This window comes from Ambystoma mexicanum, chromosome 6q (assembly GCF_040938575.1).
Source record: "Ambystoma mexicanum isolate Mex_15411 chromosome 6q, UKY_AmexF1_1, whole genome shotgun sequence".
NCBI lineage: Eukaryota > Metazoa > Chordata > Amphibia > Caudata > Ambystomatidae > Ambystoma > Ambystoma mexicanum.
Genome location: NC_090937.1, coordinates 265152931 through 265175745, shown reverse-complemented (window position 1 = coordinate 265175745; position 22815 = coordinate 265152931).

The window sequence follows — 22815 nt, the reverse complement described above, 5'->3', positions numbered from 1 at the left end:
TCAGGGGTCTTGGATGCGGGTTAATGCCCCTTTCAGGCTGCAAATGATTTTGGGACATGTAGAGCTCTCTGGCACAGTTTTTGGGCCGCCAACATTTTCTGGACTTTAGGGGGTCTAGGATGCCTGTAAACCCCTTTTTTGGGCCTTCAAAGTTTTGAACATTTTTGCAAGCCTAAGATGCATTTTTAGGCCTTTTTTGGGCTGCTAACATATACTGAACCTTCAAGGGTGTAGGATGCATTTTTTGTGCCAAAAATATTTTTGGGAATTTCAGGGGTCTGGGATGAGGGTTAATGCCCCTTTCAGGCTGAAAATGATTTTGGGACATGCAGAGCTCTCTGGCACAGTTTTTGGGCCACCAAAATTGTCTGGACTTTAGGGGGTCTAGGATGCCTGTAAACCACTTTTTTGGGCCTTCAAAGTTTTCAACATTTTTGCAGGCCTAAGATGCATTTTTAGGCATTTTTTGGGCTGCTAACCTATACTGAACTTTCAGGGGTGTAGGATGCATTTTTTGTGCCAAAAATAGTTTTGGGAATTTCAGTGGTCTAGGATGCGTGTTAATGCCCCTTTCAGGCAGCAAATGATTTTGGAACATGCAGAGCTCTCTGGCACAGTTTTTGGGCCACCAACATTTTCTGGACTTTCAGGGGTCAAGGATGCCTGTAACCCCCTGTTTTGGGCCTTCAAAGTTTTCAACATTTTTGCAGGCCTAAGATGCATTTTAAGGCCTTTTTTGGGCTGCTAACATATTCTGAACTTGCAGTGGTGTAGGATGCATTTTTTGTGCCAAAATATTTTTGGGAATTTTAGTGGTCTATGATGTGGGTTATTGCCCCTTTCAGGCTGCAAACGATTTTGGGACATGTAGAGCTCTCTGGCACAGTTTTTGGGCCACCAACATTTTCTGGACTTTAGGGGGTCTAGGATGCCTGTAAACCCCGTTTTTGGGCCTTCAAAGTTTTGAACATTTTTGCAAGCCTAAGATGCATTTTTAGGTCTTTTTTGGGCTGCTAACATATACTGAACTTTCAAGGGTATAGGATGCATTTTTTGTGCCAAAAATATTTTTGGGAATTGCAGGGGTCTGGGATGCGGGTTTTTTGGGCTTCCAGGCTGCACATGTTTTTGGGATATTCAGAGCTATCTGACACAGTTATTAGGCCACCAATATTTTCTGGACTTTAGGGGGTCTACGATGCCTGTAAACCCCTTTTTTGGGTCTTCAAAGTTTTCAACATTTTTGCAAGCCTAAGATGCATTTTTAGGCCTTTTTTGGGCTGCTAACATATACTGAACCTTCAAGGGTGTAGGATGGATTTTTTGTGCCAAAAATATTTTTGGGAATTTCAGGGGTCTGGGATGCGGGTTAATGCCCCTTTCAGGCTGAAAATGATTTTGGGACATGCAGAGCTCTCTGGCACAGTTTTTGGGTCACCAAAATTGTCTGGACTTTAGGGGGTCTAGGATGCCTGTAAACCACTTTTTTGGGCCTTCAAAGTTTTCAACCTTTTTGCAGGACGAAAATGCATTTTAAGGCCTTTTTTGGGCTGCTAACATATTCTGAACTTGCAGGGGTGTAGGATGCATTTTTTGTGCCAAAAATATTTTTGGGAATTTCAGGGGTCTGGGATGCGGGTTAATGCCCCTTTCAGGCTGCAAATGTTTTTGGGATATTCAGAGCTATCTGACACAGTTATTAGGTCACCAACATTTTTTGGACTTTAGGGGGTCTAGGCTGCCTCTAAACCCCTTTTTTGGGCCTTCAAAGTTTTCAACATTTTTTGCAGGCCTAAGATGCATTTTTAGGCATTTTTTGGGCTGCTAACATATACTGAACTTTCAAGGGTGTAGGATGCATTTTTTGTGCCAAAAATATTTTTGGGAATTTCGGGGGTCTGGGATGCGGGTTAATGCCCCTTTCAGGCTGCAAATGTTTTTGGGATATTCAGAGCTATCTGACACAGTTATTAGGCCATCAATATTTTCTGGACTTTAGGGGGTCTAGGATGCCTGTAAACCCCTTTTTTGGGCTTTCAAAATTTTCAACATTTTTGCAGGCCTAAGATGCATTTTAAGGCCTTTTGGGCTGCTAACATATTCTGAACTATCAGGTGTGTAGGATGCATTTTTTGTGCCAAAAATAGTTTTGGGAATTTCAGTGGTCTAGGATGCGGGTTAATGCCCCTTTCAGGCTGCAAATGATTTTGGGACATGGAGAGCTGTCTGGCACAGTTTTTGGACCACCAATATTTTCTGGACTTTAGGGGGTCTAGGATGTCTGTAAACCCCTTTTTTGGTCCTTCAAAGTTTTCAACCTTTTTGCAGGCCGAAAATGCATTTTAAGGCCTTTTTTGGGCTGCTAACATATTATGAACTTGCAGGGGTGTAGGATACATTTTTTGTGCCAAAATATTTTTGGGAATTTTAGTGGTCTATGATGCGGGTTAATGCCCCTTTCAGGCTGCAAATGATTTTGGGACATGCAGAGCTCTCTGGCACAGTTTTTGGGCCACCAACATTTTCTGGACTTTAGGAGGTCTAGGATGCCTGTAAACCACTTTTTTGGGCCTTCAAAGTTTTCAACATTTTTGCAGGCCTAAGATGCATTTTAAGGCCGTTTTTGGGCTGCTAACCTATACTGAACTTTCAAGGGTGTAGGATGAGTTTTTTGTGCCAAAAGTATTTTTGGGAATTTCAGGGGTCTGGGATGCGGGTTAATGCCCCTATCAGGCTACAAATGTTTTTGGGATATTCAGAGCTATCTGACACAGTTATTAGGCCACCAATATTTTCTGGACTTTAGGGGGTCTAGGATGCCTGTAAACCCCTTTTTTGGGCCTTCAAAGTTGTCAACATTTTTGCAGGCCTAAGATGCATTTTAAGGCCTTTTTTGGGATGCTAACATATTCTGAACTATCAGGGGTGTAGGATGCATTTTTTGTGCCAAAAGTATTTTTGGGAATTTTAGTGGTCTATGAAGCGGGTTAATGCCCCTTTCAGGCTGCAAATGATTTTGGGACATGTAGAGCTCTCTGGCACAGTTTTTGGGCCACCAACATTTTCTGGACTTTAGGGGGTCTAGGATGCCTGTAAATCCCTTTTTTGGGCCTTCAAAGTTTTCAACATTTTTGCAGGCCTAAGATGCATTTTTAGGCCTTTTTTGGGCTACTAACATATACTGAACTTTGTAGGGTGTAGGATGCATTTTTTGTGCCAAAAATATTTTTGGGAATTTCAGGGGTCTGGGATGCGGGTTAATGCCCCTTTCAGGCTGCAAATGATTTTGGGACATGCAGAGCTCTCTGGCACAGTTTTTGGGCCATCAAAATTGTCTGGACTTTAGGGGGTCTAGGATGCCTGTAAAGCACTTTTTTGGGCCTTCAAAGTTTTCAACAGTTTTGCAGGCCTAAGATGCATTTTTAGGCATTTTTTGGGCTGCTAACCTATACTGAACTTTCAAGGGTGTAGGATGCATTTTTTGTGCCAAAAATATTTTTGGGAATTTCAGGGGTCTGGGATGCGGGTTAATGCCCCTTTCAGGCTGCAAATGTTTTTGGGATATTCAGAGCTATCTGACACAGTTATTAGGCCACCAATATTTTCTAGACTTTAGGGGGACTACGATGCCTGTAAACCCCTTTTTTGGGCCTTCAAAGTTTTCAACAGTTTTGCAGGCCTAAGATGCATTTTTAGGCATTTTTTGGGCTGCTAACCTATACTGAACTTTCAAGGGTGTAGGATGCATTTTTTGTGCCAAAAATATTTTTGGGAATTTCAGGGGTCTGGGATGCGGGTTAATGCCCCTTTCAGGCTGCAAATGATTTTGGGACATGCAGAGCTCTCTGGCACAGTTTTTGGGCCATCAAAATTGTCTGGACTTTAGGGGGTCTAGGATGCCTGTAAAGCACTTTTTTGGGCCTTCAAAGTTTTCAACAGTTTTGCAGGCCTAAGATGCATTTTTAGGCATTTTTTGGGCTGCTAACCTATACTGAACTTTCAAGGGTGTAGGATGCATTTTTTGTGCCAAAAATATTTTTGGGAATTTCAGGGGTCTGGGATGCGGGTTAATGCCCCTTTCAGGCTGCAAATGTTTTTGGGATATTCAGAGCTATCTGACACAGTTATTAGGCCACCAATATTTTCTAGACTTTAGGGGGACTACGATGCCTGTAAACCCCTTTTTTGGGCCTTCAAAGTTTTGAATATTTTTGCAAGCCTAAAATGCATTTTTAGGCCTTTTTTGGGCTGCTAACATATACTGAACCTTCAAGGGTGTAGGATGCATTTTTTGTGCCAAAAATATTTTTGGGAATTTCAGGGGTCTGGGATGCGGGTTAATGCCCCTTTCAGGCTGAAAATGATTTTGGGACATGCAGAGCTCTCTGGCACAGTTTTTGGGCCACCAAAATTGTCTGGACTTTAGGGGGTCTAGGATGCCTGTAACCCCCTTTTCTGGGCCTTCAAAGTTTTCAACATTTTTGCAGGCCTAAGATGCATTTTTAGGCCTTTTTTGGGCTGCTAACATATTCTGAACTTGCAGGGGTGTAGGATGCATTTTTTGTGCCAAAATATTTTTGGGAATTTTAGTGGTCTATGATGCGGGTTAATGCCCCTTTCAGGCTGCAAACGATTTTGGGACATGCAGAGCTCTCTGGCACAGTTTTTAAGCCACCAATATTTTCTGGACTTTAGGGGGTCTAGGATGCCTGTAAACCACTTTTTTTGGGCCTTCAAAGTTTTCAACATTTTTGCAGGCCTAAGATGCAATTTAAGGCCTTTTGGGCTGCTAACATATTCTGAACTATCAGGGGTGTAGGATGCATTTTTTGTGCCAAAAATAGTTTTGGGAATTTCAGTGGTCTAGGATGCGGGTTAATGCCCCTTTCAGGCTGCAAATGATTTAGGGACATGTAGAGCTCTCTGGCACTGTTTTTGGGACTCCAACATTTTCTGGACTTTAGGGGGGTCTAGGATGCCTGTAAACCCCTTTTTTGGGCCTTCAAAGTTCTGAACATTTTTGCAAGCCTAAGATGCATTTTTAGGCCTTTTTTGGTCTGCTAACATATACTGAACTTTCAAGGGTGTAGGATGCATTTTTTGTGCCAAAAATATTTTTGGGAATTTCAGGGGTCTGGGATGCGGGTTAATGCCCCTTTCAGGCTGCAAATGTTTTTGGGACATGCAGAGCTCTCTGGCACAGTTTTTGGGCCACCAATATTTTCTGGACTTTAGGGGGTCTAGGATGCCTGTAAACCCCTTTTTTGGGCCTTCAAAGTTTTCAACATTTTTGCAGGCCTAAGATGCATTTTTAGGCCTTTTTTGGGCTGCTAACATATACTGAACTTTCAAGGGTGTAGGATGCATTTTTTGTGCCAAAAATATTTTTGGGAATTTCAGGGGTCTGGGATGCGGGTTAATGCCCCTTTCAGGCTGCAAATGTTTTTGGGATATTCAGAGCTATCTGACACAGTTATTAGGCCACCAATATTTTCTGGACTTTAGGGGGTCTAGGATGCCTGTAAACCCCTTTTTTGGGCCTTCAAAGTTTTCAACCTTTTTGCAGGCCGAAAATGCATTTTAAGGCCTTTTTTGGGCTGCTAACATATTATGAACTTGCAGGGGTGTAGGATACATTTTTTGTGCCAAAATATTTTTGGGAATTTTAGTGGTCTATGATGCGGGTTAATGCCCCTTTCAGGCTGCAAATGATTTTGGGACATGCAGAGCTCTCTGGCACAGTTTTTGGGCCACCAAAATTTCCTGGACTTTAGGGGGTCTAGGATGCCTGTAAACCACTTTTTTGGGCCTTCAAAGTTTTCAACATTTTTGCAGGCCTAAGATGCATTTTAAGGCAGTTTTTGGGCTGCTAACCTATACTGAACTTTCAAGGGTGTAGGATGAGTTTTTTGTGCCAAAAGTATTTTTGGGAATTTCAGGGGTCTGGGATGCGGGTTAATGCCCCTTTCAGGCTGCAAATGTTTTTGGGATATTCAGAGCTATCTGACACAGTTATTAGGCCACCAATATTTTCTGGACTTTAGGGGGTCTAGGATGCCTGTAAACCCCTTTTTTGGGCCTTCAAAGTTGTCAACATTTTTGCAGGCCTAAGATGCATTTTAAGGCCTTTTTTGGGATGCTAACATATTCTGAACTATCAGGGGTGTAGGATGCATTTTTTGTGCCAAAAATAGTTTTGGGAATTTCAGTGGTCTATGATGCAGGTTAATGCCCCTTTCAGGCTGCAAATGATTTTGGGACATGCAGAGCTCTCTGACACAGTTTTTAGGCCACCACCATTTTCTGGACTTTAAGGGGTCTAGGATGCCTCTAAACCCCTTTTTTGGTCCTTCAAAGTTTTCGACCTTTTTGCCGGCCGAAAATGCATTGTAAGGCCTTTTTTGGGATGCTAACATATACTGAACTTTCAAGGGTGAAGGATGCATTTTTTGTGCCAAAATATTTTTGGGAATTTTAGTGGTCTATGATGCGGGTTAATGCCCCTTTCAGGCTGCAAATGATTTTGGGACATGTAGAGCTCTCTGGCACAGTTTTTCGGCCACCAACATTTCCTGGACTTTAGGGGGTCTAGGATGCCTGTAAACCCCTTTTTTGGGCCTTCAAAGTTTTCAACATTTTTGCAGGCCTAAGATGCACTTTTAGGCATTTTTTGGGATTCTAACATATACTGAACTTTCAAGGGTGTAGGATGCATTTTTTGTGCCAAAAGTATTTTTGGGAATTTTAGTGGTCTATGAAGCGGGTTAATGCCCCTTTCAGGCTGCAAATGATTTTGGGACATGCAGAGCTCTCTGGCACAGTTTTTGGGCCACCTACATTTTCTGGACTTTAGGGGGTCTAGGATGCCTGTAAACCCCTTTTTTGGGCCTTCAAAGTTTTCAACATCTTTGCAGGCCTAAGATGCATTTTAAGGCCTTTTTTGGGATGCTAGCATATTCTGAACTTTCAGGGGTGTAGGATGCATTTTTTGTGCCAAAAATAGTTTTGGGAATTTCAGTGGTCTATGATGCAGGTTAATGCCCCTTTCAGGCTGCAAATGATTTTGGGACATGCAGAGCTCTCTGGCACAGTTTTTGGGCCACCAACATTTTCTGGACTTTAGGGGGTCTAGGATGCCTGTAAACCCCTTTTTTGGGCCTTCAAAGTTTTCAACATTTTTGCAGGCCTAAGATGCATTTTTAGGCCTTTTTTGGGCTACTAACATATACTGAACTTTCAAGGGTGTAGGATGCATTTTTTGTGCCAAAAATATTTTTGGGAATTTCAGGGGTCTGGGATGCGGGTTAATGCCCCTTTCAGGCTGCAAATGATTTTGGGACATGCAGAGCTCTCTGGCACAGTTTTTGGGCCATCAAAATTGTCTGGACTTTAGGGGGTCTACGATGCCTGTAAACCCCTTTTTTGGGCCTTCAAAGTTTTCAACATCTTTGCAGGCCTAAGATGCATTTTAAGGCCTTTTTTGGGATGCTAGCATATTCTGAACTTTCAGGGGTGTAGGATGCATTTTTTGTGCCAAAAATAGTTTTGGGAATTTCAGTGGTCTATGATGCAGGTTAATGCCCCTTTCAGGCTGCAAATGATTTTGGGACATGCAGAGCTCTCTGACACAGTTTTTAGGCCACCACCATTTTCTGGACTTTAAGGGGTCTAGGATGCCTGTAAACCCCTTTTTTGGGCCTTCAAAGTTTTCAACACTTTTGCAGGCCTAAGATGCATTTTTAGGCCTTTTTTGGGCTGCTAACATATACTGAACTTTCAAGGGTGTAGGATGCATTTTTTGTGCCAAAAGTATTTTTGGGAATGTCAGTGGTCTAGGATGCGGGTTAATGCCCCTTTCAGGCTGCAGATGATTTTGGGACATGGAGAGCTGTCTGGCACAGTTTTTGGACCACCAATATTTTCTGGACTTTAGGGGTTCTAGGATGCCTGTAAACCCCTTTTTTGGTCCTTCAAAGTTTTCAACCTTTTTGCAGGCCGAAAATGCATTTTAAGGCCTTTTTTGGGCTGCTAACATATTATGAACTTGCAGGGGTGTAGGATACATTTTTTGTGCCAAAATATTTTTGGGAATTTTAGTGGTCTATGATGCGGGTTAATGCCCCTTTCAGGCTGCAAATGATTTTGGGACATGCAGAGCTCTCTGGCACAGTTTTTGGGCCACCAACATTTTCTGGACTTTAGGGGGTCTAGGATGCCTGTAAACCACTTTTTTGGGCCTTCAAAGTTTTCAACATTTTTGCAGGCCTAAGATGCATTTTAAGGCCGTTTTTGGGCTGCTAACCTATACTGAACTTTCAAGGGTGTAGGATGAGTTTTTTGTGCCAAAAGTATTTTTGGGAATTTCAGGGGTCTGGGATGCGGGTTAATGCCCCTTTCAGGCTGCAAATGTTTTTGGGATATTCAGAGCTATCTGACACAGTTATTAGGCCACCAATATTTTCTGGACTTTAGGGGGTCTAGGATGCCTGTAAACCCCTTTTTTGGGCCTTCAAAGTTTTCAACATTTTTGCAGGCCTAAGATGCACTTTTAGGCATTTTGTGGGATGCTAACATATACTGAACTTTCAAGGGTGTAGGATGCATTTTTTGTGCCAAAAGTATTTTTGGGAATTTTAGTGGTCTATGAAGCGGGTTAATGCCCCTTTCAGGCTGCAAATGATTTTGGGACATGTAGAGCTCTCTGGCACAGTTTTTGGCCCACCAACATTTTCTGGAATTTAGGGGGTCTAGGATGCCTGTAAACCCCTTTTTTGTCCCTTCAAAGTTTTCAACCTTTTTGCAGGCCGAAAATGCATTTTACGGCCTTTTTTGGGCTGCTAACATATTATGAACTTGCAGGGGTGTAGGATGCATTTTTTGTGCCAAAATATTTTTGGGAATTTTAGTAGTCTATGATGCGGGTTAATGCCCCTTTCAGGCTGCAAATGATTTTGGGACATGCAGAGCTCTCTGGCACAGTTTTTGGGCCACCAACATTTTCTGGACTTTAGGGGGTCTAGGATGCCTGTAAATTCCTTTTTTGGGCCTTCAAAGTTTTCAACATTTTTGCAGGCCTAAGATGCATTTTTAGGCCTTTTTTGGGCTACTAACATATACTGAACTTTCAAGGGTGTAGGATGCATTTTTTGTGCCAAAAATATTTTTGGGAATTTCAGGGGTCTGGGATGCGGGTTAATGCCCCTTTTAGGCTGCAAATGATTTTGGGACATGCAGAGCTCTCTGGCACAGTTTTTGGGCCATCAAAATTGTCTGGACTTTAGGGGGTCTACGATGCCTGTAAACCCCTTTTTTGGGGCCTTCAAAGTTTTCAACATCTTTGCAGGCCTAAGATGCATTTTAAGGCCTTTTTTGGGCTGCTAGCATATTCTGAACTTTCAGGGGTGTAGGATGCATTTTTTGTGCCAAAATATTTTTGGGAATTTTAGTGGTCTATGAAGCGGGTTAATGCCCCTTTCAGGCTGCACATGATGTTGGGACATGAAGAGCTCTCTGGCACAGTTTTTGGGCCACCAATATTTTCTGGACTTTAGGGGGTCTAGGATGCCTGTAAACCCCTTTTTTGGTCCTTCAAAGGTTTCAACCTTTTTGCAGGCCTAAAATGCATTTTAAGGCCTTTTTTGGGCTGCTAACTTATTCTCAACTTACAGGGGTGTAGGATGCATTTTTTGTGCCAACATATTTTTGGGAATTTTAGTGGTCTATGATGCGGGTTAATGCCCCTTTCAGGCTGCAAATGATTTTGGGACATGTAGAGCTCTCTGGCACAGTTTTCCGGCCACCAACATTTTCTGGACTTTAGGGGGTCTAGGATGCCTGTAAACCCCTTTTTTGGGCCTTCAAAGTTTTCAACATTTTTGCAGGCCTAAGATGCACTTTTAGGCATTTTTTGGGATGCTAACATATACTGAACTTTCAAGGGTGTAGGATGCATTTTTTGTGCCAAAAGTATTTTTGGGAATTTTAGTAGTCTATGAAGCGGGTTAATGCCCCTTTCAGGCTGCAAATGATTTTGGGACATGTAGAGCTCTCTGGCACAGTTTTTGGGCCACCAACATTTTCTGGAATTTAGGGGGTCTAGGATGCCTGTAAACCCCTTTTTTGGGCCTTCAAAGTTTTCAACCTTTTTGCAGGCCGAAAATACATTTTAAGGCCTTTTTTGGGCTGCTAACATATACTGAACTTTCAAGGGTGTAGGATGCATTTTTTGTGCCAAAAATATTTTTGGGAATTTCAGGGGTCTGGGATGCGGGTTAATGCCCCTTTTAGGCTGCAAATGATTTTGGGACATGCAGAGCTCTCTGGCACAGTTTTTGGGCCATCAAAATTGTCTGGACTTTAAGGGGTCTAGGATGCCTGTAAACCCCTTTTTTGGTCCTTCAAAGGTTTCAACCTTTTTGCAGGCCTAAAATGCATTTTAAGGCCTTTTTTGGGCTGCTAACTTATTCTCAATTTACAGGGGTGTAGGATGCATTTTTTGTGCCAACATATTTTTGGGGATTTTAGTGGTCTATGAAGCGGGTTAATGCCCCTTTCAGGCTGAAAATGATTTTGGGACACGCAGAGCTCTCTGGCACAGTTTTTGGGCCACCAACATTTTCTGGACTTTAAGGGGTCTAGGATGCCTGTAACCCCCTTTTTTGGGCCTTCAAAGTTTTCAACATTTTTGCAGGCCTAAAATGCATTTTAAGGCCTTTTTTGGGCTGCTAACATTCTGAACTTGCAGGGGTGTATGATGCATTTTTTGTGCCAAAATATTTTTAGGACTTTTAGTGGTCTATGATGCGGGTTAATGCCCCTTTCAGGCTGCAAATGATTTTGGGACATGTAGAGCTCTCTGGCACAGTTTTTGGGCCACCAAAATTGTCTGGACTTTAGGGGGTCTAGGATGCCTGTAAACCACTTTTTTGGGCCTTCAAAGTTTTCAACCTTTTTGCAGGACGAAAATTGCATTTTAAGGCCTTTTTTTGGCTGCTAACATATTCTGAACTTGCAGGGGTGTATGATGCATTTTTTGTGCCAAAAATATTTTTGGGAATTTCAGGGGTCCGGGATGCGGGTTAATGCCCCTTTCAGGCTGCAAATGTTTTTTGGGATATTCAGAGCTATCTGACACAGTTATTAGGCCACCAATATTTTCTGGACTTTAGGGGGTCTACGATGCCTGTAAACCCCTTTTTTGGGCCTTCAAAGTTTTCAACATTTTTGCAGGCCTAAGATGCATTTTAAGGACTTTTGGGCTGCTAACATATTCTGAACTATCAGGGGTGTAGGATGCATTTTTCGTGCCAAAATATTTTTAGGACTTTTAGTGGTCTATGATGCGGGTTAATGCCCCTTTCAGGCTGCAAATGATTTTGGGACATGTAGAGCTCTCTGGCACAGTTTTTGGGCCGCCAACATTTTCTGGACTTTAAGGGGTCTAGGATGCCTGTAACCCCCTTTTTTGGGCCTTCAAAGTTTTCAACATTTTTGCAGGCCTAAGATGCATTTTTAGGCCTTTTTTGGGCTGCTAACATATTCTGAACTTGCAGGGGTGTAGGATGCATTTTTTGTGCCAAAAATATTTTTGGGAATTTCAGGGGTCCGGGATGCGGGTTAATGCCCCTTTCAGGCTGCAAATGTTTTTGGGATATTCAGAGCTATCTGACACAGTTATTAGGCCACCAATATTTTCTGGACTTTAGGGGGTTTAGGATGCCTGTAAACCCCTTTTCTGGGCCTTCAAAGTTTTCAACATTTTTGCAGGCCTAAGATGCATTTTTAGGCATTTTTTGGGATGCTAACATATACAGAACTTTCAAGGGTGTAGGATGCATTTTTTGTGCCAAAAGTATTTTTGGGAATTTTAGTGGTCTATGAAGCGGGTTAATGCCCCTTTCAGGCTGCAAATGATTTTGGGACATGCAGAGCTCTCTGACACAGTTATTAGGCCACCAATATTTTCTGGACTTTAGGGGGTCTACGATGCCTGTAAACCCCTTTTTTGGGCCTTCAAAATTTTCAACATTTTTGCAGGCCTAAGATGCATTTTAAGGACTTTTGGGCTGCTAACATATTCTGAACTATCATGGGTGTAGGATGCATTTTTTGTGCCAAAATATTTTTAGGACTTTTAGTGGTCTATGATGCGGGTTAATGCCCCTTTCAGGCTGCAAATTATTTTGGGACATGTAGAGCTCTCTGGCACAGTTTTTGGGCCGCCAACATTTTCTGGACTTTAGGGGGTCTAGGATGCCTGTAAACCCCTTTTTTGGGCCTTCAAAGTTTTGAACATTTTTGCAAGCCTAAGATGCATTTTTAGGCCTTTTTTGGGCTGCTAAGATATACTGAACCTTCAAGGGTGTAGGATGCATTTTTTGTGCCAAAAATATTTTTGGGAATTTCAGGGGTCTGGGATGCGGGTTAATGCCCCTTTCAGGCTGAAAATGATTTTGGGACATGCAGAGCTCTCTGGCACAGTTTTTGGGCCACCAAAATTGTCTGGACTTTAGGGGGTCTAGGATGCATGTAAACCACTTTTTTGGGCCTTCAAAGTTTTCAACCTTTTTGCAGGACGAAAATGCGTTTTAAGGCCTTTTTTTGGCTGCTAACATATTCTGAACTTGCAGGGGTGTAGGATGCATTTTTTGTGCCGAAAATATTTTTGGGAATTTCAGGGGTCCGGGATGCGGGTTAATGCCCCTTTCAGGCTGCAAATGTTTTTGGGATATTCAGAGCTATCTGACACAGTTAATAGGCCACCAATATTTTCTGGACTTTCGGGGGTCTACGATGCCTGTAAACCCCTTTTTTGGGCCTTCAAAGTTTTCAACATTTTTGCAGGCGTAAAATGCATTTTAGGCCTTTTTGGGCTGATAACATATACTGAACTTTCAAGGGTGTAGGATGCATTTTTTGTGCCAAGATATTTTTGGGAATTTTAGTGGTCTTTGATGCAGGTTAATGCCCCTTTCAGGCTGCAAATGATTTTGCGACATGCAGAGCTCTCTGGCACAGTTTTTGGGCCACCAACATTTTCTAGACTTTAGGGAGTCTAGGATGCCTGTAAACCCCTTTTTTGGGCCTTCAAAATTTTTAACATTTTTGCAAGCCTAAGATGCATTTTTAGGCCTTTTTTGGGCTGCTAACATATACTGAACTTTCAAGGGTGTAGGATGCATGTTTTGTGCCAAAAATATTTTTTGAATTTCAGGGGTCTGGGATGCGGGTTAATGCCCCTTCCAGGCTGCAAATGTTTTTGGGATATTCAGAGCTATCTGACACAGTTATTAGGCCACCAACACTTTCTGGACTTTAGGGGGTCTAGGATGCCTGTAAACCCCTTTTTTGGGCCTTCAAAGTTTTCAACATTTTTGCAGGCCTAAGATGCATTTTTAGGCATTTTTTGGGCTGCTAACATATACTGAACTTTCAAGGGTGTAGGATGCATTTTTTGTGCCAAAAATATTTTTGGGAATTTCAGGGGTCTTGGATGCGGGTTAATGCCTCTTTCAGGCTGCAAATGATTTTGGGACCTGTAGAGCTCTCTGGCACAGTTTTTGGGCCGCCAACATTTTCTGGACTTTAGGGGGTCTAGGATGCCTGTAAACCCCTTTTTTGGGCCTTCAAAGTTTTGAACATTTTTGCAAGCCTAAGATGCATTTTTAGGCCTTTTTTGGGCTGCTAACATATACTGAACCTTCAAGGGTGTAGGATGCATTTTTTGTGCCAAAAATATTTTTGGGAATTTCAGGGGTCTGGGATGAGGGTTAATGCCCCTTTCAGGCTGAAAATGATTTTGGGACATGCAGAGCTCTCTGGCACAGTTTTTGGGCCACCAAAATTGTCTGGACTTTAGGGGGTCTAGGATGCCAGTAAACCACTTTTTTGGGCCTTCAAAGTTTTCAACATTTTTGCAGGCCTAAGATGCATTTTTAGGCATTTTTCGGGCTGCTAACCTATACTGAACTTTCAGGGGTGTAGGATGCATTTTTTGTGCCAAAAATAGTTTTGGGAATTTCAGTGGTCTAGGATGCGTGTTAATGCCCCTTTCAGGCTGCAAATGATTTTGGAACATGCAGAGCTCTCTGGCACAGTTTTTGGGCCACCAACATTTTCTGGACTTTCAGGGGTCAAGGATGCCTGTAACCCCCTGTTTTGGGCTTTCAAAGTTTTCAACATTTTTGCAGGCCTAAGATGCATTTTTAGGCCTTTTTTGGGCTGCTAACATATACTGAACTTTCAAGGGTGTAGGATGCATGTTTTGTGCCAAAAATATTTTTTGAATTTCAGGGGTCTGGGATGCGGGTTAATGCCCCTTCCAGGCTGCAAATGTTTTTGGGATATTCAGAGCTATCTGACACAGTTATTAGGCCACCAACACTTTCTGGACTTTAGGGGGTCTAGGATGCCTGTAAACCCCTTTTTTGGGCCTTCAAAGTTTTCAACATTTTTGCAGGCCTAAGATGCATTTTTAGGCATTTTTTGGGCTGCTAACATATACTGAACTTTCAAGGGTGTAGGATGCATTTTTTGTGCCAAAAATATTTTTGGGTATTTCAGGGGTCTTGGATGCGGGTTAATGCCCCTTTCAGGCTGCAAATGATTTTGGGACATGTAGAGCTCTCTGGCACAGTTTTTGGGCCGCCAACATTTTCTGGACTTTAGGGGGTCTAGGATGCCTGTAAACCCCTTTTTTGGGCCTTCAAAGTTTTGAACATTTTTGCAAGCCTAAGATGCATTTTTAGGCCTTTTTTGGGCTGCTAACATATACTGAACCTTCAAGGGTGTAGGATGCATTTTTTGTGCCAAAAATATTTTTGGGAATTTCAGGGGTCTGGGATGAGGGTTAATGCCCCTTTCAGGCTGAAAATGATTTTGGGACATGCAGAGCTCTCTGGCACAGTTTTTGGGCCACCAAAATTGTCTGGACTTTAGGGGGTCTAGGATGCCTGTAAACCACTTTTTTGGGCCTTCAAAGTTTTCAACATTTTTGCAGGCCTAAGATGCATTTTTAGGCATTTTTTGGGCTGCTAACCTATACTGAACTTTCAGGGGTGTAGGATGCATTTTTTGTGCCAAAAATAGTTTTGGGAATTTCAGTGGTCTAGGATGCGTGTTAATGCCCCTTTCAGGCAGCAAATGATTTTGGAACATGCAGAGCTCTCTGGCACAGTTTTTGGGCCACCAACATTTTCTGGACTTTCAGGGGTCAAGGATGCCTGTAACCCCCTGTTTTGGGCCTTCAAAGTTTTCAACATTTTTGCAGGCCTAAGATGCATTTTAAGGCCTTTTTTGGGCTGCTAACATATTCTGAACTTGCAGTGGTGTAGGATGCATTTTTTGTGCCAAAATATTTTTGGGAATTTTAGTGGTCTATGATGTGGGTTATTGCCCCTTTCAGGCTGCAAACGATTTTGGGACATGTAGAGCTCTCTGGCACAGTTTTTGGGCCACCAACATTTTCTGGACTTTAGGGGGTCTAGGATGCCTGTAAACCCCGTTTTTGGGCCTTCAAAGTTTTGAACATTTTTGCAAGCCTAAGATGCATTTTTAGGTCTTTTTTGGGCTGCTAACATATACTGAACTTTCAAGGGTATAGGATGCATTTTTTGTGCCAAAAATATTTTTGGGAATTGCAGGGGTCTGGGATGCGGGTTTTTTGGGCTTCCAGGCTGCACATGTTTTTGGGATATTCAGAGCTATCTGACACAGTTATTAGGCCACCAATATTTTCTGGACTTTAGGGGGTCTACGATGCCTGTAAACCCCTTTTTTGGGTCTTCAAAGTTTTCAACATTTTTGCAAGCCTAAGATGCATTTTTAGGCCTTTTTTGGGCTGCTAACATATACTGAACCTTCAAGGGTGTAGGATGGATTTTTTGTGCCAAAAATATTTTTGGGAATTTCAGGGGTCTGGGATGCGGGTTAATGCCCCTTTCAGGCTGAAAATGATTTTGGGACATGCAGAGCTCTCTGGCACAGTTTTTGGGTCACCAAAATTGTCTGGACTTTAGGGGGTCTAGGATGCCTGTAAACCACTTTTTTGGGCCTTCAAAGTTTTCAACCTTTTTGCAGGACGAAAATGCATTTTAAGGCCTTTTTTGGGCTGCTAACATATTCTGAACTTGCAGGGGTGTAGGATGCATTTTTTGTGCCAAAAATATTTTTGGGAATTTCAGGGGTCTGGGATGCGGGTTAATGCCCCTTTCAGGCTGCAAATGTTTTTGGGATATTCAGAGCTATCTGACACAGTTATTAGGTCACCAACATTTTTTGGACTTTAGGGGGTCTAGGCTGCCTCTAAACCCCTTTTTTGGGCCTTCAAAGTTTTCAACATTTTTTGCAGGCCTAAGATGCATTTTTAGGCATTTTTTGGGCTGCTAACATATACTGAACTTTCAAGGGTGTAGGATGCATTTTTTGTGCCAAAAATATTTTTGGGAATTTCGGGGGTCTGGGATGCGGGTTAATGCCCCTTTCAGGCTGCAAATGTTTTTGGGATATTCAGAGCTATCTGACACAGTTATTAGGCCATCAATATTTTCTGGACTTTAGGGGGTCTAGGATGCCTGTAAACCCCTTTTTTGGGCTTTCAAAATTTTCAACATTTTTGCAGGCCTAAGATGCATTTTAAGGCCTTTTGGGCTGCTAACATATTCTGAACTATCAGGTGTGTAGGATGCATTTTTTGTGCCAAAAATAGTTTTGGGAATTTCAGTGGTCTAGGATGCGGGTTAATGCCCCTTTCAGGCTGCAAATGATTTTGGGACATGGAGAGCTGTCTGGCACAGTTTTTGGACCACCAATATTTTCTGGACTTTAGGGGGTCTAGGATGTCTGTAAACCCCTTTTTTGGTCCTTCAAAGTTTTCAACCTTTTTGCAGGCCGAAAATGCATTTTAAGGCCTTTTTTGGGCTGCTAACATATTATGAACTTGCAGGGGTGTAGGATACATTTTTTGTGCCAAAATATTTTTGGGAATTTTAGTGGTCTATGATGCGGGTTAATGCCCCTTTCAGGCTGCAAATGATTTTGGGACATGCAGAGCTCTCTGGCACAGTTTTTGGGCCACCAACATTTTCTGGACTTTAGGAGGTCTAGGATGCCTGTAAACCACTTTTTTGGGCCTTCAAAGTTTTCAACATTTTTGCAGGCCTAAGATGCATTTTAAGGCCGTTTTTGGGCTGCTAACCTATACTGAACTTTCAAGGGTGTAGGATGAGTTTTTTGTGCCAAAAGTATTTTTGGGAATTTCAGGGGTCTGGGATGCGGGTTAATGCCCCTATCAGGCTACAAATGTTTTTGGGATATTCAGAGCTATCTGACACAGTTATTAGGCCACCAATATTTTCTGGACTTTAGGGGGTCTAGGATGCCTGTAAACCCCTTTTTTGGGCCTTCAAAGTTGTCAACATTTTTGCAGGCCTAAGATGCATTTTAAGGCCTTTTTTGGGATGCTAACATATTCTGAACTATCAGGGGTGTAGGATGCATTTTTTGTGCCAAAAGTATTTTTGGGAATTTTAGTGGTCTATGAAGCGGGTTAATGCCCCTTTCAGGCTGCAAATGATTTTGGGACATGTAGAGCTCTCTGGCACAGTTTTTGGGCCACCAACATTTTCTGGACTTTAGGGGGTCTAGGATGCCTGTAAATCCCTTTTTTGGGCCTTCAAAGTTTTCAACATTTTTGCAGGCCTAAGATGCATTTTTAGGCCTTTTTTGGGCTACTAACATATACTGAACTTTGTAGGGTGTAGGATGCATTTTTTGTGCCAAAAATATTTTTGGGAATTTCAGGGGTCTGGGATGCGGGTTAATGCCCCTTTCAGGCTGCAAATGATTTTGGGACATGCAGAGCTCTCTGGCACAGTTTTTGGGCCATCAAAATTGTCTGGACTTTAGGGGGTCTAGGATGCCTGTAAAGCACTTTTTTGGGCCTTCAAAGTTTTCAACAGTTTTGCAGGCCTAAGATGCATTTTTAGGCATTTTTTGGGCTGCTAACCTATACTGAACTTTCAAGGGTGTAGGATGCATTTTTTGTGCCAAAAATATTTTTGGGAATTTCAGGGGTCTGGGATGCGGGTTAATGCCCCTTTCAGGCTGCAAATGATTTTGGGACATGCAGAGCTCTCTGGCACAGTTTTTGGGCCACCAAAATTGTCTGGACTTTAGGGGGTCTAGGATGCCTGTAACCCCCTTTTCTGGGCCTTCAAAGTTTTCAACATTTTTGCAGGCCTAAGATGCATTTTTAGGCCTTTTTTGGGCTGCTAACATATTCTGAACTTGCAGGGGTGTAGGATGCATTTTTTGTGCCAAAATATTTTTGGGAATTTTAGTGGTCTATGATGCGGGTTAATGCCCCTTTCAGGCTGCAAACGATTTTGGGACATGCAGAGCTCTCTGGCACAGTTTTTAAGCCACCAATATTTTCTGGACTTTAGGGGGTCTAGGATGCCTGTAAACCACTTTTTTTGGGCCTTCAAAGTTTTCAACATTTTTGCAGGCCTAAGATGCAATTTAAGGCCTTTTGGGCTGCTAACATATTCTGAACTATCAGGGGTGTAGGATGCATTTTTTGTGCCAAAAATAGTTTTGGGAATTTCAGTGGTCTAGGATGCGGGTTAATGCCCCTTTCAGGCTGCAAATGATTTAGGGACATGTAGAGCTCTCTGGCACTGTTTTTGGGACTCCAACATTTTCTGGACTTTAGGGGGGTCTAGGATGCCTGTAAACCCCTTTTTTGGGCCTTCAAAGTTCTGAACATTTTTGCAAGCCTAAGATGCATTTTTAGGCCTTTTTTGGTCTGCTAACATATACTGAACTTTCAAGGGTGTAGGATGCATTTTTTGTGCCAAAAATATTTTTGGGAATTTCAGGGGTCTGGGATGCGGGTTAATGCCCCTTTCAGGCTGCAAATGTTTTTGGGACATGCAGAGCTCTCTGGCACAGTTTTTGGGCCACCAATATTTTCTGGACTTTAGGGGGTCTAGGATGCCTGTAAACCCCTTTTTTGGGCCTTCAAAGTTTTCAACATTTTTGCAGGCCTAAGATGCATTTTTAGGCCTTTTTTGGGCTGCTAACATATACTGAACTTTCAAGGGTGTAGGATGCATTTTTTGTGCCAAAAATATTTTTGGGAATTTCAGGGGTCTGGGATGCGGGTTAATGCCCCTTTCAGGCTGCAAATGTTTTTGGGATATTCAGAGCTATCTGACACAGTTATTAGGCCACCAATATTTTCTGGACTTTAGGGGGTCTAGGATGCCTGTAAACCCCTTTTTTGGGCCTTCAAAGTTTTCAACCTTTTTGCAGGCCGAAAATGCATTTTAAGGCCTTTTTTGGGCTGCTAACATATTATGAACTTGCAGGGGTGTAGGATACATTTTTTGTGTCAAAATATTTTTGGGAATTTTAGTGGTCTATGATGCGGGTTAATGCCCCTTTCAGGCTGCAAATGATTTTGGGACATGCAGAGCTCTCTGGCACAGTTTTTGGGCCACCAAAATTTCCTGGACTTTAGGGGGTCTAGGATGCCTGTAAACCACTTTTTTGGGCCTTCAAAGTTTTCAACATTTTTGCAGGCCTAAGATGCATTTTAAGGCAGTTTTTGGGCTGCTAACCTATACTGAACTTTCAAGGGTGTAGGATGAGTTTTTTGTGCCAAAAGTATTTTTGGGAATTTCAGGGGTCTGGGATGCGGGTTAATGCCCCTTTCAGGCTGCAAATGTTTTTGGGATATTCAGAGCTATCTGACACAGTTATTAGGCCACCAATATTTTCTGGACTTTAGGGGGTCTAGGATGCCTGTAAACCCCTTTTTTGGGCCTTCAAAGTTGTCAACATTTTTGCAGGCCTAAGATGCATTTTAAGGCCTTTTTTGGGATGCTAACATATTCTGAACTATCAGGGGTGTAGGATGCATTTTTTGTGCCAAAAATAGTTTTGGGAATTTCAGTGGTCTATGATGCAGGTTAATGCCCCTTTCAGGCTGCAAATGATTTTGGGACATGCAGAGCTCTCTGACACAGTTTTTAGGCCACCACCATTTTCTGGACTTTAAGGGGTCTAGGATGCCTCTAAACCCCTTTTTTGGTCCTTCAAAGTTTTCGACCTTTTTGCCGGCCGAAAATGCATTGTAAGGCCTTTTTTGGGATGCTAACATATACTGAACTTTCAAGGGTGAAGGATGCATTTTTTGTGCCAAAATATTTTTGGGAATTTTAGTGGTCTATGATGCGGGTTAATGCCCCTTTCAGGCTGCAAATGATTTTGGGACATGTAGAGCTCTCTGGCACAGTTTTTCGGCCACCAACATTTCCTGGACTTTAGGGGGTCTAGGATGCCTGTAAACCCCTTTTTTGGGCCTTCAAAGTTTTCAACATTTTTGCAGGCCTAAGATGCACTTTTAGGCATTTTTTGGGATTCTAACATATACTGAACTTTCAAGGGTGTAGGATGCATTTTTTGTGCCAAAAGTATTTTTGGGAATTTTAGTGGTCTATGAAGCGGGTTAATGCCCCTTTCAGGCTGCAAATGATTTTGGGACATGCAGAGCTCTCTGGCACAGTTTTTGGGCCACCTACATTTTCTGGACTTTAGGGGGTCTAGGATGCCTGTAAACCCCTTTTTTGGGCCTTCAAAGTTTTCAACATCTTTGCAGGCCTAAGATGCATTTTAAGGCCTTTTTTGGGATGCTAGCATATTCTGAACTTTCAGGGGTGTAGGATGCATTTTTTGTGCCAAAAATAGTTTTGGGAATTTCAGTGGTCTATGATGCAGGTTAATGCCCCTTTCAGGCTGCAAATGATTTTGGGACATGCAGAGCTCTCTGGCACAGTTTTTGGGCCACCAACATTTTCTGGACTTTAGGGGGTCTAGGATGCCTGTAAACCCCTTTTTTGGGCCTTCAAAGTTTTCAACATTTTTGCAGGCCTAAGATGCATTTTTAGGCCTTTTTTGGGCTACTAACATATACTGAACTTTCAAGGGTGTAGGATGCATTTTTGTGCCAAAAATATTTTTGGGAATTTCAGGGGTCTGGGATGCGGGTTAATGCCCCTTTCAGGCTGCAAATGATTTTGGGACATGCAGAGCTCTCTGGCACAGTTTTTGGGCCATCAAAATTGTCTGGACTTTAGGGGGTCTACGATGCCTGTAAACCCCTTTTTTGGGACTTCAAAGTTTTCAACATCTTTGCAGGCCTAAGATGCATTTTAAGGCCTTTTTTGGGATGCTAGCATATTCTGAACTTTCAGGGGTGTAGGATGCATTTTTTGTGCCAAAAATAGTTTTGGGAATTTCAGTGGTCTATGATGCAGGTTAATGCCCCTTTCAGGCTGCAAATGATTTTGGGACATGCAGAGCTCTCTGACACAGTTTTTAGGCCACCACCATTTTCTGGACTTTAAGGGGTCTAGGATGCCTGTAAACCCCTTTTTTGGGCCTTCAAAGTTTTCAACACTTTTGCAGGCCTAAGATGCATTTTTAGGCCTTTTTTGGGCTGCTAACATATACTGAACTTTCAAGGGTGTAGGATGCATTTTTTGTGCCAAAAGTATTTTTGGGAATGTCAGTGGTCTAGGATGCGGGTTAATGCCCCTTTCAGGCTGCAGATGATTTTGGGACATGGAGAGCTGTCTGGCACAGTTTTTGGACCACCAATATTTTCTGGACTTTAGGGGTTCTAGGATGCCTGTAAACCCCTTTTTTGGTCCTTCAAAGTTTTCAACCTTTTTGCAGGCCGAAAATGCATTTTAAGGCCTTTTTTGGGCTGCTAACATATTATGAACTTGCAGGGGTGTAGGATACATTTTTTGTGCCAAAATATTTTTGGGAATTTTAGTGGTCTATGATGCGGGTTAATGCCCCTTTCAGGCTGCAAATGATTTTGGGACATGCAGAGCTCTCTGGTACAGTTTTTGGGCCACCAACATTTTCTGGACTTTAGGGGGTCTAGGATGCCTGTAAACCACTTTTTTGGGCCTTCAAAGTTTTCAACATTTTTGCAGGCCTAAGATGCATTTTAAGGCCGTTTTTGGGCTGCTAACCTATACTGAACTTTCAAGGGTGTAGGATGAGTTTTTTGTGCCAAAAGTATTTTTGGGAATTTCAGGGGTCTGGGATGCGGGTTAATGCCCCTTTCAGGCTGCAAATGTTTTTGGGATATTCAGAGCTATCTGACACAGTTATTAGGCCACCAATATTTTCTGGACTTTAGGGGGTCTAGGATGCCTGTAAACCCCTTTTTTGGGCCTTCAAAGTTTTCAACATTTTTGCAGGCCTAAGATGCACTTTTAGGCATTTTGTGGGATGCTAACATATACTGAACTTTCAAGGGTGTAGGATGCATTTTTTGTGCCAAAAGTATTTTTGGGAATTTTAGTGGTCTATGAAGCGGGTTAATGCCCCTTTCAGGCTGCAAATGATTTTGGGACATGTAGAGCTCTCTGGCACAGTTTTTGGCCCACCAACATTTTCTGGAATTTAGGGGGTCTAGGATGCCTGTAAACCCCTTTTTTGTCCCTTCAAAGTTTTCAACCTTTTTGCAGGCCGAAAATGCATTTTACGGCCTTTTTTGGGCTGCTAACATATTATGAACTTGCAGGGGTGTAGGATGCATTTTTTGTGCCAAAATATTTTTGGGAATTTTAGTAGTCTATGATGCGGGTTAATGCCCCTTTCAGGCTGCAAATGATTTTGGGACATGCAGAGCTCTCTGGCACAGTTTTTGGGCCACCAACATTTTCTGGACTTTAGGGGGTCTAGGATGCCTGTAAATTCCTTTTTTGGGCCTTCAAAGTTTTCAACATTTTT